The 18,211-nt window shown below is 25.6% G+C and overlaps 1 protein-coding gene across 3 annotated transcripts in view; it reads left to right on the forward strand.

Annotated features, from left to right (window-relative positions):
* The window catches only part of LOC105255052 (neuropeptide CCHamide-1 receptor), a 48,310-nt gene that overhangs the window by 17,263 nt on the left and 12,836 nt on the right, over positions 1-18,211 (forward strand). The gene's annotated exons all lie outside the window — the stretch shown is intronic.

Genomic DNA, 18,211 nt, shown 5'->3' on the forward strand with positions numbered 1-18,211 from the left:
ATCATAGAGATCTCTCATGTCAATAGATCTGACATCTGACATCGGAATTCATTGGGAATTCTATCAAATTGAGACTCTTATTTTCAAAGAAATTCGTTTTTACAGATTAAAATTTGTGTTTACGAAGTGAATTGATGAACTTTGTATAGCTCAATCGATTCTTGAAATGCATACATTATGAGAAGTAGAAAAAAGATACAATTGACAAGTATTATTCATTCGAGTAGCTTAATTCTAAAACTAGAATATTTATAAAAGAGGGTATTTATAAAAGTGAAGTTGAAATTAAGAGAGAGAATTGCAATAAAAAAAGATATAAAAATAAGATAAATATCCTACACAAATAACTACGTAATCATACATTAATCATATTGCTGTCATATTGCCAACAATCGTATTATTATCAACAATTATTGGCAACACAATAATAATCTTACAAACAGTTGGCTATCTGAGATATCACACGTATATGTTACAAATTAGCGTTTTTAATTATTAAATTATTAAATGGAGATTTTGTATATTTATTTATTTGAATTTATGTAAATAGAATAAAAGACAGCTTTAATATTTATATAATTTAAATTTAATATTTAATATTTATATAAAATTCATGTATATATATTTCGTTTCTTTTCAATATACATCACAGTTTTTGAAAATTCTCATGAAATTTTAGCAATATAAATTTACGTTATTATGCACATTTGATTTATGTGCATTTATTATTCACGTTATAGATTTTTGCATAGCTATTCATTATATCCATTCAGCCATGAATATAAATGATTCAAAGTGTTTAAATACTGCGATCTTATATGCAGAATGTATATAGAATAAATGGTTATATATACAGAATAGTAGTTATATATATGTGTAGAATTATATAGGTATTTTTTTTCATGTACGAATAGTTTAAAGAGGCAGCTCAAAGAGTTAATCTTCTTTTAGTCAAAATTCAATTAATCGTCATTCTTTTACATATCTTTTCGCCACATTCAATAGTTTTATAATTAATTTCCAAATATCATAATACTATTAAGCAAACTATTAAAGGAATAAAGATTAATCACATTCCATTTATCTTTCTTTTAATATTGAAATCTAACTTGAAACTGATGCGAACTGATGCAACTGAAGCGCTTCGTACATAAGTACAATATAGAGAGATTAATTTTATATTTATATTTTATAATTTTATATCACGCATAAATAACAATATAATATAGGTACAATATACGTGTAAAATAAATATACTCTAAATTCTTACTTGTTACTTTGTCACTAATTATTAGAGGTGTCGGATTATTTGGCAAAGAAGATCTTGTGTTTAAAAATACGATACAAGAGTATAGGTATATCTAAATTAAATAGTTTCTTTAGTGACATGTATAATGTAGATTTCAGTTCCTTCCTTTCAACATATTAAAACAATATAGAAAAATTAATCTTATATCTATATATATATATATATATATATATATATACATATATATATATATATATATATATATATATTTATAAAGAAAATTTAATTTTGAAAAATTGCATATTAATTAATTTTTAACAGCTACACAACATATGTTAAATGAAATTATTCAAATCCTGCTATCATCTGCTTTTGCAATATTTACGATTTTATTATTCTTTCTATCTATCTATATTATCCTATTTTTGTATTATTCTCTATCTTTTACTTTTTTTATAAATCACTTTAATTAAAAAAAATCTTCTTATATTCTTATATATAATTAATATATATATATATATATATATATATATATATATATATATATATAATTAAAAAAATCTTCTTATATTCTTATATATATATATACTCATAAAAATACATATACATAACTATGTATATATGTGTGTATATGTAATAAATGTACTATACATAAACACACATATAATAAAGTGCTACATATAATAATGTGCACTCAAACTTTATACTTTAGACGTGAATTAAAATAGTCGCATTATGTTTTCATAGTCGCATTTTGTAGTCGATGATTACTCAGATAGTGCTCTTGGTCTTTTGCAAACACTATCCTAGCATGTTATTATTAAAAATGTTGATTGAACGATTGAAATATCGTTGCAAATTGTTAACGTATTTTTCGTGCATGTAATATATAAAGAGAAGCAAGCTATTTTCACGAGAAAAATCCTGTTTCTACCCTATTTTATTATAACTAGAATGACAGTTTCAGTATCATGTTTGTGCTCTCTGTTAAAGAAGAAACAGTATGCGCGTTTCAACAAAATGTGAAATAGAATATATAGATAGAATCGTTTGAAGAAAAAACCTCGTGCAAGAACGAAGGTTGATATATCAACGAACAATAACTCCGAGAAAATATTTCCTGTCGCGGATTTTAAATTGACATAGCTATTTTCAATCAGAATTTTTCCAGCACAATTACGCAAGCTTACAAATTAAACGATAATTAAAAAACAACCTGTATTATGCATAAGTTAAAAAATTATTAAATATATAGTATAAATATAAATATAAATAAATATATACGCATTGCTTTTTTACTTTAAATTTTCTTATTTTTCAAAGAGAAAAAAATATGACCACATTGTTATAAGAGAATAAAATTTCAATGTAATTTATCTTCTCGATACTTTGCTAAATAATTGTCTATTACGTTATACGTTTTGTATCGGAAAAATTGAAGGGTATCTATCAATAGAAACTTCTCATTAAGATATTATTTCGACGAAAAAAAAATTTTTTTATATACTATTTCTATCTAGGTTTTTTCACAGTCTCATAATCTTGTCTTTCATGATAAACACAGGCAATCAGCTTTTTGCATCAGGCAAAAGGATACTGCATACGAATCAAATCGAAAAGCTTTTTAATTAAGATACTTAAGTTTCGTTTTCGTATATTTAGCTCGGATGTGGGTTCTTTAAGTTTACGTTTGCTGAACTACTTTTGTTGCGATCAAACATGCTCCGCGTGTCAATGCGTCTGGTACAGAAATTCGCGCCTAAATATACAATCGTATGTGAGCCACGTCGTCAGTGCAGTGCTGCTGCAACTTTCACAAAGTTTATTTGTATCGTTGTTTAGCATCGAATTTAAATTTTAACAGTTTGCGAATTCTGTCGCTAAATGAAAAGATTATATTTTAACTTGTTCAATTTGCTTCTCAATAAAACAGGCATAATGATTATAATAAATTTAATTAGAAATGTGTTACACTATTATAATTACTATTATAATTATGTTCATACAATTACATATACTCTCGATATTAATAGAGAAATTGATAAAAATTGAACTCTCTTCCTATTTTAACTTTATAATTTGCAGATTTTTTTCGAAGTTAATGAAATGTTTTGCGATACTATAAATAATATTAAAATTTTTTGTGATTATATTAAAAATTTTTACTATAAATAATATATTATTTCTAAATCAATAAACAAATGCATTTATTCAATCAGCTAAAAATCAACACAAAACGCTACTCGAAAGATTTTCTAATAAAACCAAAAGTATTATGCGTTTTCCTATATTTTTATAATATTAATATGTTTTTTTATTACAATCAATTAATAACATTTAAAAGTTTCATTATTTTTTCCATTTGTTAATATATATTACATTCAGTGTATTCAATAGATGTATTCAATAGTTATATTGAAAAATACAGTGTTTATTAAATATAATTAACGTAATACATGTAACACATGTAATCTTGTGCATGTACACGAATAACATATATATTATTTAAACATTTTTTATAATCGTGATAAGTATAAATATATAGAAAATATTTATTTAAAATGTTATAATTGAGAAATAACAATTTTAAAGGAGTCATCAGGAATTTTCTTATTTAAAAGATAATAATAAAATATTTCTCCCGTGAAATTGCATATTTACATATATATTGACACTCTAAGTATATATATTTCAAATATTATTTTGCTTCTTGTTTTATTTTATATTTTAAATATTATGTAAAAAAATTGCAACAGTGATAAAACAAATATGCATTTCTTTTAAAAATAATCATTATTATGCATAAATATTGATTTATAAAAACAATTCAAAAACAATTCATAAAAAATAACAGACAAGATAATAACATAACAGATTTTAAATAAAATATAAACAAAATAAACAAAAGCGAATCCAAGAAGTTATAAGGAAAAAACACACAAATATATAAAATAAGAATTAAATTATTTATAATCTTTTATGCAATATTTTTCTATGCAATATAATTCTACTTAAAAGAGCAAGTAATTTTATAAATTAATAATAAATATTTGAAATTTATATCTTTTATTAGAAACTTTAAGAAATTAATTGAAATAATTATTTTGCTATCATTTTTTAAAATAATTATTTATATTTCGTTATTTTTTGTTAAATACATATGTGTATAGGGAAATATTTAATTATATATATATATATATATATATATATATATATATGTATGTATGAACCTTTTTAAATATAATCTAAATAAATATTTGGATTATTAACGTTAACTCCAATATGACCTTGATATATAGTACTCAAAATATCCAAAGTTGAAAAATAAATATGTGAGTAGGCTCTCTCCATAAGCATTTACAACTTTCCATCCAACATTTACAGTGTAAAGTGTAAAGTTCCATAAGGATATAACTTTTCGAAGCAAAGGTAACTATTTGAAGCAAAGGTAACTATTTATGTTCAAAGATGAATAAAGAGAGATGGCTTTCAAACCAAACAATGGAACACAGAAAGTTGAATCTGTATGGAATTATATAATGATAGATTTTTTTTCATACAGAGACCGTATCAAGACGCGCGGGGTGAATTTAATTTTATGTAATAGCAAATTTATGTGCGACCGTATATAAATCTTGGTTATTAATTTTTATTTTTTTAAATTCACGTTTATTAATAATAATGTAATAGCCATATTCAAAATAAGAAGTATATAAATAAGAAAAACCAGATATAAAAATGTCAACGAAGAGAAATGTAATAGATAACAGTAGCAAGCATGTATATATAACAATAGAAAGATATATATATATATATATATATATATTTATTTATTTCTATTGTTATATATACATTCTACTTTACTATTAGTGATTATATATATATATATATATATATATATATTATATATATATATATATATATATATATATATAATCACTAATAAAAGTATAATTAAAATAATATATTTAGAAATGAAAAATGTCCGCCATATAATTCAAATTGTATGCGCGCACGTGACTTAAAATTATAATATATGCAAAAATTAAAGTAATTAATGAGCTGTAATCTTTTATGCATGTTTGCTAAGCTTTTAATTATACTATACAAATAATTAATATTTTATATTAATCATTTATTATTTAATTAGGAGAAATAGCTTAGAAATTTTCATTTTCTATTTAAATATTACTTTTATGTTTTCATCTTTGCTTAAATACCTTAAAAGGACAATCGTAAAAGAAGCAATCTATTGAACAAACACTTAGAATGATAAACTGGGTCAAGGTCTCAGGTAAGCAATCTACGGTTAATTGAAGATTCTAATAGGGACAAAGTAAGTTGATACATCTGCGTTAAAGACACTATTCTCATTATTTTAGTCTCATGTTTCTACCTATTTTCTATATTTTCAGCTAATTATCTTTCTACATAATTCATAAGAAGAAATATATTTTTGTCATACAAATATAACAAATTCTAATAAAATTAGTTTTTTTTCTTTCATATGCTGCATAATCAAAAAAATTTTATTTCTAATTATAAAATCATTTTAAACACATTTCAAAGATCGAAGTATGCGATGTTAGCCTAGTTTTGAAATAATAGAGTGCGTTCAAAACACAATTACATACTTGACGACACTTTAATATAATTTTTACTTTGCAAGATTTTGTGGAAAAATCTACTTTATGAAAATTGTGTTATCCATTATATACTTTCCATTATCTTTACTAACACTTTTAAGCGAAACAAATCTTATTTCTTATCTCATTACACTCTATAGGGCTAATAAATCCAAATAGAATTTGCTTTGTCTATACACAAAACGTATTAAAATCGTATACGTACTAAAATTTTAAAATTTGTAAAAAATTAAGAAAGAAACGAAATGAACGTTAATGTATAATACATATGTTGAATCATAACACATTAACAGTTTTGTAAGATTTTTCAATCTTTTTTTTTTATGTTAAAATGGCAAGGGAAGAAGATGTACTATTGCAAAAGGGAAGAAGATATACTATTGCAAAAGTTTTATTGATGTTTAATTTCAATCTATATTTTTATAACATCTTTCGTGAAATTGAAATACATATTCAAATGTAAGATTGATAGAACGATTCCTGCATTTTTACACAAACTAGTAAGATCACGTCCGAACTCTCTGTGAATTTACAGTACGCATCAACCAGTGCAATCAACTCTATTGTTTTCTAGATGCATCCGTCAACTATTGCATGCAGATATCATCGATTTTCTTGAAAGCAAATCGCCACATATCAAACGCGTCTTATGTTTAATTAAATAACTTGTATGTGTTCGTTTATACATAGTTCGTTTATTCTATGCACAAAATATAAAATTTTTGTGCTTTTGTCTTTAAATGAGTTGGTTTAATTTAGATGACAATTGTCGGTTTATTAAAATTTTCGGGAAAATATGTAATATGTACCGTCAAGTTCTGCTAAAGTCGATTCTCCAAATCATGAACACCATGCATTCCGTGCGCGTACGAGTATAGGAGATATTTTCTCAAGATGTTACCATAACAACTGAATCCGTCATCGATGCTGCACGCGACTTTTATTTTTCTTATGTGTAATACTCGAGAATCTGTGGCTTCTTGGTCGCTCCGAATATTCCGTTCAAATTGTATCATTCTATCTCACGCGCGCGCGCGAATGAGATATTTGTGTATTTTCAAAAACAACATTGTTTTCCTAATTATATGTATATCCAAATATCATATAAGAAATTTAATAAATATTTCAAGATTAAATCTCAAACAGCATTTTGTCTTTGCTTAAATGTATAAGCTTTTACTTCTTCGTTTACATATCTATAGATCATTGTTATGATCCATTAAATGTTAGCGCTATTATAACTGATCGATTATATTCAAATAGATAGCAATGATAATTATGAGATAATTGTACCACTAACAGATATTTTATATTATTTTACTCATTTGGTAATTTGTATACAAATTGATGTTATAAATTACGTAACTGGATCTTTAACGTTATATCTTTAATTTATTGCAAATTCTTCCGTTAATATAAGTCTTTTCATATTACGAAAGATATAATTTAAGCAATTGATCTCTTAAATTATATTTTCTTTAAAAATATATTTAAATAATAAAAATACAAATAATAAAAAATAATAAATATAAAAATAAAATTAAAAAAATAAAATATTTTTATAATATACATATATATATATATATATATATATATATATTTATACATATTAATGATCAACAGACAAAAGATATACAATATACGCAAATATATTATTTACTAATTAATTTAATTGGACATTTTTTAATTTATTAATATGTAATTTATATATGATTATTTATATACATGAATAAAAAAATAGATTAATAAAAATCAGGTATAGAAAACGAGACGCACAAATAATTCTTTAAAAACTAATTAATTAATAATTATATTCATTAAATATTGATTGATTATTAAATCTCTTTTGAAAACAATCATTTATGTATTTTGTTTTCTCTTCATGTCTCTTGTTTTTTTATTCGCGTATATTAATAATCAAATATAATTACATATTAATAAATCAAAACATATCCAATATAAAGTGATTAAGTATAACATATTTATATTAATATTAAAACATTTTATGAATAATAAATATAATTTGTATGCGATAAACTAGGCGCATGATAGCGAATACATTAAGCATTTTTCAAATCGTACCAATATTTAACAAACCTTGATAGTATGATTTACGAAACATAATAAATTTTTTTATAAAAATATCAATTTAAATTTTATAATAAATATAATATATATACTTAAATATATATATAATACTTAAATATATATATAATACTTAAAATAAATATAAAATATTCTAATAAAGTATTTTATTAAAATAAATGTAAAATAAATTTACTTTTATAAAAACATAAAAATGTAGAATAAAATCGTATTATTATCGATTAATATCAATTACATAAATTGATAGAAAAGATACAATCGTATTTAATTTTTTTAAATGTTTGTAATATACATAAAAACAAAATATAATTTAATAATTTTAGTCTAAATTTCTCATTGTTCATTTATATTACACTTCTATCGTTAAATGTTATTTATATTCAGTGACAAGAAATCAATGCAAAACGATTTAAAAGATCAGTACGCATTATAAGTATTATAGCATCTTTTCATACATATTTTTTTTTTTATTTTTATATCTTGTATGTGCACATTAGTTTAAATTTAAGCGAGAAATCACGCAATGTGTGATTGTGAAAGCGAATTCGTAATCATCATATCGACTATCGAATAAATATGCCATATACATATATACATAGGATGTATTTATATATACATAGGATATATTTATATATCCTGACGCTATGAGGTAATTTAGACTATTTATCAGTGGATGGTAACATTAACGGACGTAAATACAATTACATCATTAATTAAAAAGTCAAGTACATTTGGAGATGCTTGTTCATAATAAAACAAAGTGATTGTTTATTCGTAAAAATAAACGATTAGAGAATGTTTGACAGCGGGTAATAGAAATTAATCTGCTTCGAACGAAATGTCAGCAATGTTTTCAGGATCTTTGACATACGATTAAAATTAAACCTCATGAGGGCGAATCTGATATGATAAATCTGGAAGTGATGTAATGCTTTGGGATTCCTACATTCATTAATATTCTGGCGCGATGCGTACCTCCCTTAAAAACAATGACGCATGTGTGTTCCTCGAATATCTCACGAAGATCGTAGCAGCGCGTTCGACAAATTTGCACGTAAATCCCGTGGGTGCGGTTCCAATTTAACGCGAAAACTTTCACGCACGTGTTACATCCAAACCGCAACCTAAAGTCGTGTGCCTCCGTTTGCACACCTTATCCAAAAGTTGTTTAGCGGCATGTACCGCCAACGCGAATTTGTGATGAAACTTTAATCCTGCCATCTATTTATAGATATAATTATGGCTCTCGGGCAATGAATTAATCCCAAGTAAAAAAGTTCGAAGGTTATTGCAATGGCGTGTTCTCTTTGCGTTATCGGAAAATTATTATCCTCTTACTATCGACATTGTACAACCAAGTTTCCGGAAACTATCGAGATTTGATGAAACAAATGGGATCTGAATGAAATATTGAAATGGTTATCAAAAGTTGACATAATTTAAATATGTTACAATATATACATATATGTACACACACACACACACATATATATATATATATATATATATATATAATTATTATTATTATTATAGATGCAATTTTGTTTACTTTTTGCGGTTTTTGTCTATAATTTATATGTCAACATTTTTCGAATCTGAATCTGCTTCTTATTATAAGCTGATTGGTTCCTATTGGAAGACAATATGACGTAAACAATGTCTCGCTACACAGTTCGAAAAGACATAAATCGTATTCGTTTTCGTGAGAAAAATGACATTATCAGAATTAATGGTGATAATAACAATAACGAGGATCATAATGATGAAGTTATATATAGGATGTATCGATATGAAATCTAATGAGTGTCGGTGAATGGTAAGTTCCTCGTTAAGTTAGCGGTTTATTGTTGACATAGATCTTACGCATAAAAAAATAAAAATCGAAACGCAACGGAATAAGATAACGAATATAAAAAGCTCGAGACGTAAAAAGAATTCCAGTAAACTGTAAAAATTATAACAAAACATCGTCTAAAACCTGATTTTATATTTCTTCATAGTTTTTCATCCACGATTTTTATCTGCATTATTTTTTTTCGTAAATTTCTATTCATTATCTTGTACAAGAGCGTAATTATATCCTACATGAGGATTCATATAATTAACGAATGTTATCCCGTATAAAAAATCGAGTTATAAATTCATCAATGGACGTACATTTACGCGCTCTACATATATTTGCTGAATAAAATACGTATATTATAAGTTTTTTGTTATAATTAGCGGATTTTCTTGATTTCTTAATCTCCCACGTTCAATTTCACGGTAATTATACATCACCTCAATTTTGCTTTTAATCACCGCGACATCCGTAATGCGAACGAGGAACATTCTGTCTTAATTATGAATTTTAATATCTTTGATCCTCGAATGCGTAACTTCCTGGAAATTAACGACGTTAAGTTGTTTAACCTATGGATGCTGCAGAGATGTAAAATGTATCTCGGGATTAAGCGTCGAGGAAATTAATAATTTTTGTCATTAAAAAGCTCATTCTTCTTCTTCTCACGCCATCTCCGTACGAAGGTTGGCGATCCATATAGCTATTACTGTTTTTTGAAATGATTGATATGCAGTTGAACCATCGTCTGAGGTCCTTTAACCAGAAGTTCTGTCTTTTGCCGACAGACCTTTTGCCTAGGATTTTCCCCTCTATCACCAGTCTCAGGAATTCATATTTATCTCCACGCATTATGTGACCCAAATATTGCGTGGTTTTTCTTGTCTTGACCGTGAGTAGCAGTTTTTTCTGTTTGCCCATACGGTTTAATACTTCTACGTTGATTATCTTCTGTATCCAGGAGATGCGTAATATTCATCTGTAGAGGTACAGCTCATATGAGCGTTCATATAGGCTTTCTCGTAATTATATGGGCGTTTTGCCATAGCATCAAGTCAAACATGCCAATAGAAATCAATGAATGCATCAAAAAATGTTATGAGAAATATTCTGCTTCGATATTATTCTCTATAATTCAATATCGGAAATGTATCGTATGTCAATAACTTGCAGGAAGATTATTAATCTATATTATATTATCTATACTATATTATAGATTGAATGAGATATGTTATAAAAATCATATTGACAATGGTATTATAAAAAAACGCCCGTTTATAAAATAAAATAGTGCCTCTAGTAAATCGGATGTAAATAACTTTCTATAAAAATAATCGTCGAAAGTATTTTCCATAACAATTCTAGTCTTTTGAAAATTGTATTAAACAGGATAAGCACGTATGTAAATTTTCGTAACGAAAGCGTAACATTCTTAATTCATCATGTAATGTAGTTGTGAAATATACATTTTTCATGACTACAAAAATGCAACCGTATATCCATGCATGCAATTGAAATACAAATATTCGATATCATTTTCCTCCGAATTTTATTTGTAGCCGATATTTATGATCGATATCTGTGCAATTTTGGTAATTTATCTCGATTTTATAGATGTGTATTACTTTCCATCGATTTATGTTGTGTCTAAATCTTTCTTCTCTAAATTTATTGTGAAAGAACCGAACTAGAAAGAACCGAAATAATCATATAGCATTTCATCGTGCAAAATCAATAGCGTAGAAGTTCGCTTGACTCTCAACATGTTTGCAATAATACACTATTCGCTGTTATCGATTATGAACCAATGAAGCAAAAATTATCGTTTCCGATCAAATCCACACATATACGTATTATTGGGAAAGTAATGTTTGCTAATGTAGAATAATAACGATATTTTCGTAATAATCGTATAATAAATCTCCAATTTAAAACTGACTTTAAACTAAGTTCTTTTATTATTCGTTGTTTTATACTGTATCGCACGTTTCTAACATTTTGAAAAGAGACATTGTATGATCAACACATTGATTGCACATACGAACGAATATGTTTCACTGCATGCACATATTCTGCCTAAATTCGCGGAGGCGATAGTTCTCGATAAAATCCTGGAATTCACTGCGAATCTACAGCTTATGCATGATATATTCCAATGGACTAGTTCAAAGCCACGGATTCTATAGTTACGTAATATTCAGGTCTGAATGTGCAAGAGAATTTCGATAGTTGTACGAATCAAAAGTTTCTTTCTGGAATAAAGAAATTAAAAATATGTGCGTACATATAATCTGCTTCGAAAATCTAAAAAGATGGTATCTTCGCAGTATCTACAAATATATAAAAATCACATGGATTTTTTATATTAATGACAGTTGACTTAAAATCTGCATTTAATCAATTCTGAGCTTTGATAACATCGATATCACAGAATCTAATTTAAATTTGACTTTATGTCAATTTCTGAAGCCCAAAGGTTTAATCTCTCAAAATATTCTTTACGTATGACTTGTTATTTAGGATAAATGTATGTAGCTTTCTTTCTGTTGGCTGGTATTAAAATATTTGATGTTGCATATAAGCAAAAAAAATATAAATGATTTTATTCGTTTCATATGTATATCTATCGGCATAGAATAGATTTTTATCTCTTTTTATCCGCACTTTAATTTGCATTACAGCGCGCTTTGTATCGATATACATATGAAAAGAGAAATAAAAAATATTTTTTTGCTTGTCACACTTGATTTACGTCTTGTCCAGAACGATCGATATTAACATCCACGTGTGCATAGATGCGTTGATAAATTCAGGTAAAAACGTTTTATACACAGTATTATTTCTAAATTCTGCTACAAATATGATTTAATAAATTAATTGACACAACAATTCGTCCATTTAATAAAAAAAATATGAAAAAAGAAATGATAGACTACCGTTCGCTGTATAAACAAATCAAAAATACATTGGCCACATATTTGATATCTATATTTGATACCTGCTATTACTGTGTTGTAAACAATTAAAGTTTATAGTTTAAAAAGCATTCCAACTTGACACATAATGAACAATTTTACAGAAGCTATTTCAATCATACAGTTTTACTGTGACACCTGCACTATAAATAAATGGTAACTAAAGGTCTCGAGTATCTAATTATATTATAATCTACATATAAAAATCATAGTCATACGTAAAATAATTTATTACTAAAAATGTGAATAATTTGTAAAATATATATAAAAATAAATACATTTATATGCGTAAGTTTGCAATATTCAAATTTTTCGTTTTTATACAATATTTTTCGATTGTTAGATTCGACATATGATACGTTGATATCTGTCTAGATATATATTGTCATAGATGTAATAATAGCAGAAAATAAGATTGAATGAGCCATATCAATGCACATAAAATGTGTACCTTTATCTACACGGACTCATAAAAATACATCAAATGCCAAGTCTATCACTATCTCCGCTTCACACATACGTCATATATATTGCGTTATATATATCTTTAAATAAATCATCGTTACTATTGTTACATCAGGTGTCACATATAAAAAGAAAATGTGGAAACGAAATTTGCGTAGTATCGGGAAAAATATAATTCAGGAATTCAGATCGAAATACATATGTGTGCTATTTAAATTGAAAAAATTTGAGAAGAACATTATATATTTCGATGAATTGATCTCTTTTTCACGTTTTCTTCAGAATATTTTGCAAAAGTATTAAATTTTCAAATTTTTTAAAATTATTAAAATTTATTAAAATTTCAAATTTTTTAAAATGTTTTTTCAAGAGATTATGTGCTTATAAGTTTATTATAAACTTCATAGCATCCCGGTTTTATAATCTCATTTTTAAATATATATATTTAAAAAAGTGGTCGGGATATACGTTTTTTTAAAAAACTCACTCATAAATAATATATTTACTGAGAATTTAATAATTCTAAATAGGAAATATTATCTAAATGATATGATTATATTTAGTATTAAAAAATATTTTAGTATAATAAATTTAGTATATAAAAAATATCTTAAAAATGTGTATATATCTAACATATGTCATTTTTTAAAACTTTTATATAGAAGTCTTTTGTATGATCTCATTATTCGTTTGCGGTTATTAATTGTAAGTTTAAATAAAATTTAAAAAAATAAACTATATTTCAATAATATTTGAATTGTTTTTAGTAGCATTACAATTAAATGAATTATTTCTTATGTTTATTTAGCTCGTATATTTATAGAATAATAAACAAAAACAAAAAAGAAAATTATATTAATGTCATTAATTTCTTAGAACAAACTCGCGAGAAAATTAAACAAGCAACAATAGAATATGAATGAGAACACCTTGTTAGAATTTTTCATATTATATACTCAAATTATTTGCACTAAATATAAACTAGCATAATATATAAATTGCCAATATTATTAATATTTTGTACTTTACATATAAAATTTTGTACTTTACATATAAAATTTAATTTGAGCGAACGTAAAATGATCGCTAACGAAAAGTAAATTAAAACATTGTCTGTTAAAATGTTAGCTTGTAAAGACTAACAAAGTTATTGTTAAAATATTTTAAATATTTTAACAATTCTTACAACGGTTTGTATTTTGCTTTGTAGTTTGACGTTTGCTTTATTTGTATAACAATTCATAACAATTCATTATTAAGAAGAATTTTTTTTAAGGATTAAAACACTTAGATATTTGAGACATTTATATATTTGAAAGAGATTTTATTTCTTTAGAAATTATTACCATATTATCTTATAAAAAATAGTAATATTATTTATTTTTGAACAATTTTAACGATTGTTGTAATAAAAATAATTTTAAAAATTTCATTAGTTTGGGCAATAATGGGCAATCATGGCTTGAATTCTGTCTAAAATTTCAAATTCGTTTGTGTTCACAGATCAATGCATTTCTCTTTGTTAGCGTCATTTGCCTCAAGCCTCTTAATCGACACAATCCAGTTAGTATGAAACCAATATCAAAAACTGCTGTCTATCGATATTTCAAAATAAATATTCATCACATCAGATTATATTTAATTACATTGCGAAAAAAATATGATAATTTGAGATTCTTAGTTAAGTTTTCTTTTCTTTTAATAAATTTTTGATACACGCATAAAGTAGTTAACAAGAAGCAATCTCTCTTGTCATAAAAGTTTTCTAAAATCTTGTTTCTTTAAAATAAAAATTTTAATGAGATATTAAAAATTATTTTATATGTCTATAAATTATTTATAATCTACGTACAATTGCTTCTGAATTCTAATTGGTTCGTAAAATATAAATCTTATAAAGCGCTTTCAATATCATAAAACACTTTTATTTTAATTTAATTTTATACATTTCATAAGGTTCTCCGACATATGGTCAAAATCATGTACGCCTCGATAGCTTCTAATAACCATCCTCACCGCTAAATCTGCAGTTAAACGCATATACGCACATTTTTCACTTTAAAAATCGCTCGACATATCTACAAACTTATCGGAATTGGAACTATACTAGATGCGCATTAATGTTTTATTTTAAAAATAGTTTCTTTAATCAACTAATTATAGCTTAAATATATACTGAAGAGATTTTTTATCACTCGCGATGTGAGAATGCGGTAAGTAGGCGGATGTACTTAAAGAGTGGCTAGAAAGATAACGCGAGGCATAAAGACGAACAGGAGCAGGTGCTTTTGTAATTTTATGGTAACCCCACGAGAGCAAACGGCGACGACGGGTTTATGTCGGCCCCCTTGAGAAGGAAACTGCGTTCAATGTTTTATATTCCAACCTGCTCTTAGTTATCACACGAATACATTAATATCGTTGGGATGGTACGTCACAGGAGAGCAATTATAAAAACCACCGTTATGCCAATATCAAAGGCAAAACTCTATTTTCTCTATTGCTAGTACTCAGTCGCGTAAGTTTTTACGTCGGGCAAAATATATTTCGCTTCTAATTAAACCGTTCATTATACTCGCAGCAATGAGTCGGGCATCAATTTTAATGACGATACAGCTCTTCTATCTATCTTAATTATATCAAAGTATATTTACATCGATATGCGTAGAGAACAAACGAGTTCTCAAAAGAAGACATCGAAAATTGTGTTTAACTGTCTATTTTTAACGTAAAAATGTGTGCAATCGACAACAAAGGGAAAATGATTTTTTGAGCATGTAAAAGCATTCTATTTATTACACACTTCATATATATATTTATATACTTTTTGTAACATTTATTTCTCGCTTTATTCCATTTATGCTGTTATAATTGCATATATAAAATATGGATGGATAGAAAGGAAAAAAATGCTAAGGTGATCATTCTCTCTGGTGATAGAACGTCACGAATTAAAATATATGAAACAGTTTTGTGACACAAGAGAATAAAATAAGTCTATCTTTATGAATTTTGAAATATAATTCATCAACAATTCTCCAACTTTTGTATTAAATGATTTCATATTTCTGTGTTAACAATTAATATTAAAATTGTAGCATATAATTTTACATCATATTAATATAAATTTTTTCAGAAACATCATAATGTCTGCGTTGGAAAGAAAAAATATGCAGACACAAATATCTCATAAAAAATTTTTTGTTTATTTTCTTATCCATTATTGGTAAAATTATTTTTAAAGCAACATTTTAAAAAACCGCTAAATCTTAAAAGAAATTATAAAAACGATAAAGAAAAGAAAAAAAGTTATAAAATCCTCATGTTTACATGCGTTAATGCAAAACTTTCATACTTACGTAGATTTGTACTTGCAGTCGTCTCTTAAGATTGTTTTATAAGAGAAAATATGTAATAAGTCTTTAATTAATTTAACAAAGATTCTTACGTAGACAAAATTGATATAGATGCTTTCATATTTTAAGTTTAAATTTTTATTATATAAGCTCTTGTTATGTAACGATTCTGTTAATATTATTATCTATGGCAAAAGTATATCGATCAATAAACGAGCGACATTTCTAGTAAGCTGCTTGAAAAAGCTACTACTGAAAATATATAAGAAATTGGAATCTAGATCGGAATATAGATTGGAATATGATCTGATTATGAAAACCCTAACGCTATTTTTCTGTTAATATTTACGTATAATATTTCCCTATTATGTTTGTCACATAATTGAAATATCATATTTTATATATTTCTTTTCATCTTGGTTCGTATCACTCATTTCGCTTCTAAAACGCGCGAAATTATTTCGTAGCGTTAATTTCAGGAATAAAGTCTATGCAAAATAATCTAAAAAATGTACAAAAGTACAAAATAACAAGTAAAAATAAATTTTTAATTTTATCTATATATAAAGTATTAAAAGCAATTAAAGCTGTCAAGAAGAGAGGAACAATTCTCTTGAGAAAAAATATTATTTCTGTACTTTTAAGAATATTAAGAAAGATTTACTTTTTACGAAATTCTTTACGCACAAATATTAAAAGGATAAGACGTTTGGGAATATTTATCGCTGCAAAAAAGGGATGTTGAGAGCGTAATCGTATATCATGATGCATTCATATCTATTCAAACTTATAGATATTATTCTAATAAATAATTGGAAGAGTTTTTGGGAAGAAAGGAAGGTGAAGGAGATTTAGAAGGAAGATGACAACAATTAAATATCTGAAACATATATGAATTTTCCAGTTTTAGATATGATATATATAAGGGTAAATTTATCTTTCTATAAATCTTTCTAACTTTGATTCATCATCATCGAGAATAATCATATTCACGCTTAGTATGATTCACTAATTGTTGGCATATAAATTTTAATTTTCTCTCTCTTTCTCTCTTTGTCTCAGAACAATCAATTCTAAAATTCAATCGTTGTCATTTTCACTATCTATACATCCAAAAGTTTTTAAAATTATTTATTAAAATGATGGTTTTGATATAAGCGCTCCATGATATATGTACAATTGAATTTGATATTCCTCCCTTGCAATTTATTTTATCAAATATATTTGAATAAAAAATTGGTATTATTTGACATTACATTGTTTGCATAGTTGAATATAATCATGATTTTCATTCTTCATGTTCTACAAAAGGGGTGACAGCGAGCTATTATATTATCAAACTTCCAACAAGCGTATTACCTATCGGCATTTTACAGGCGCTGCATGTATAGAAATGATATGCGCGTATTCGATTATCCAGTGAATCCAAGCACAATTTTAAAGTATTACGTTTTTCAGAGCCTAACTAATCTGAAAAAATTTGCAAACAATAGTTTGTTGTTTGATTATAACATATAAAATGTTAAATTTTATAATGCTGCTAATATTTCTAGAAAACGTGCAATTTTGATTTC

Source organism: Camponotus floridanus, unplaced genomic scaffold (genome assembly GCF_003227725.1).
Source record: "Camponotus floridanus strain SB8 unplaced genomic scaffold, Cflo_v7.5 scaffold13, whole genome shotgun sequence".
In the NCBI taxonomy this organism is placed as follows: domain Eukaryota; kingdom Metazoa; phylum Arthropoda; class Insecta; order Hymenoptera; family Formicidae; genus Camponotus; species Camponotus floridanus.